General features: G+C 52.5%; 1 long non-coding RNA gene across 1 annotated transcript; it reads right to left on the reverse strand.

Moving 5' to 3' along the window:
- Positions 1-844: 844 nt before the first annotated feature.
- Positions 845-1,414, reverse strand: LOC120665865. Its single transcript, XR_005671399.1, has 2 exons — positions 1,279-1,414; positions 845-1,186 (listed from the first exon to the last, which is right to left on the reverse strand). It is a non-coding gene; the product is annotated as an uncharacterized LOC120665865 (long non-coding RNA).
- Positions 1,415-1,809: the final 395 nt, after the last annotated feature.

The raw sequence follows: 1,809 nt of genomic DNA on the forward strand, positions 1-1,809 counted from the left end.
CAACCCTCTTTTGTACTACTTTTACATTGTATTTGTATACTTTTGTATACACGTTTTTTTTGTTTAACTTCAAATCCCCGCAAACTATACTAAATGAACGATTTTTTGAGAAAATTTGACACCATTAGATTCATCGCACCTTGAAATATTTTTAGGATTTTTTTGGGAATTTTTCATTTTTTTTGAATTCAAATTTAAATTTTAAATTTGGACCGGTTTCATACCGGACCAAACCGGAACCGGTCCGGACCGGTTTGACCGGTAACCGGTCAAACCGGACCGGTTACCGACGGTTTGGTTAACCCTGATTCGGGTGAGGTGTTTTGTGCCCGCGGAATCCTGAGATGTGAAGGACAACAGCGGCACACGAACTCGGCGTGCACTGTGCGTGCTGCTGCCTGTCACGTCGACGGGTCACGGCCTTACGGGGGTGCACACAGGAGGAAGATGATGGATACTGTCTGAGGATCTGATGGGTGGAGAATCGTGGCGCCGGAGATAATCCGCCTTGCGGCACAAGTTTAGAAACTTTTTCTCAGTTCTGATGAGGAATGGTTATAAGAACGGAAATATGTTCTCAAGCTCCACGATAAAGTTTTAAATTTTCATTTTTGAAAAATGGAAATTGAGAGAATTCGTACATTTTTTCGTTAAGCACTGACCGCTTTTTTTTACCCAAACAAACCATGGATCACACGTGTATTCTGATGAGGGCGAGATGATCTGAATGCCTGAATCCTGATAGGATGATAGGAGAGAACTAAGATAACCATGAATGCAAGGTACAACAAGACACGCAGCACGAGCATAGAAGCGGCTCCATTATTTGATACCATGGTTAGCATTACAGTATGCACACTCTCATACATAAGACCAAGAGATGCTCATGGTCTCGAACCAAACCGGCAAGGAAGGTCCATATAAAAGGCGCGCACACTTGCAACAACCAGAAGTACTCGGAACATGGTGTTTGCATTATTCCAGTCCAATCATGGGTTCAAACTACAGACGCTACGCCTACCCACACCACTGATAGCGACTGATCAGATAAACGCATGGGGTCCACAAGGTAGCACCAAAGCACAAGGGGGATGGGCGCTTACGCGTTCACCTTGGGTGCCCATCCCGCAATCAGGTGCTCCTTGGCTGGCTTAGTCTTCACAAAAGATTCGCGGCTGAAAAGTGCCTGCACAAAGACAAACGTGATCTTGATTATTTGATTCTGGAAAGAATTATGCAACTGATAGTGAAATTGCGATCAGCTGAGCACTTGTGTACCTTGGTGTATGCATGGACGCTGGTCAGGTTTTCTGGGATCTTCCAGCCCTTGAAATGCTCCACTGCAACCTGGAGGTGGAAGAGCTTCGCCCCAGGCTAAGATCTGCAGCTGATACATTCTCCGCGTTGATGTAGGGACCCTGCAGCAATCGTGCCCCCCCCCCCCCCCCCCCCCCCGCGTTGCACTCCCAGGCGACTCGGGGGGGGCGACCCTCGCCGCCGCCCAACCTCTTCCTCCTCGCCGCCTACGGTGGCCGCCGCCGTCGCCGGCGATCGTCCGTGCGGCGGCGGCGGCCCGTGGCTGAGCCGAAGCCGGCTCAGCTCGTCGCCTCCCCCTCCCCCGGCCTCAAACCTTGCCGTCGCCGCCGGCCCCAAACGCGTCGCCGCCGGCCACCGGGGCCAGATCCGGGCTCTCCCTCACCGGATCTGGGCCCCCACGGGCCGGATCTGGCCGTCCTTGGCCGCCTTCGTCGGTTGTCGCCGAGGGGCGCCGCCGCTTCGGGGCTCCTCCGGGCGCCGCGGCTGCCTTGC

This window comes from Panicum virgatum, chromosome 3N, assembly GCF_016808335.1.
Source record: "Panicum virgatum strain AP13 chromosome 3N, P.virgatum_v5, whole genome shotgun sequence".
Lineage (NCBI taxonomy): Eukaryota > Viridiplantae > Streptophyta > Magnoliopsida > Poales > Poaceae > Panicum > Panicum virgatum.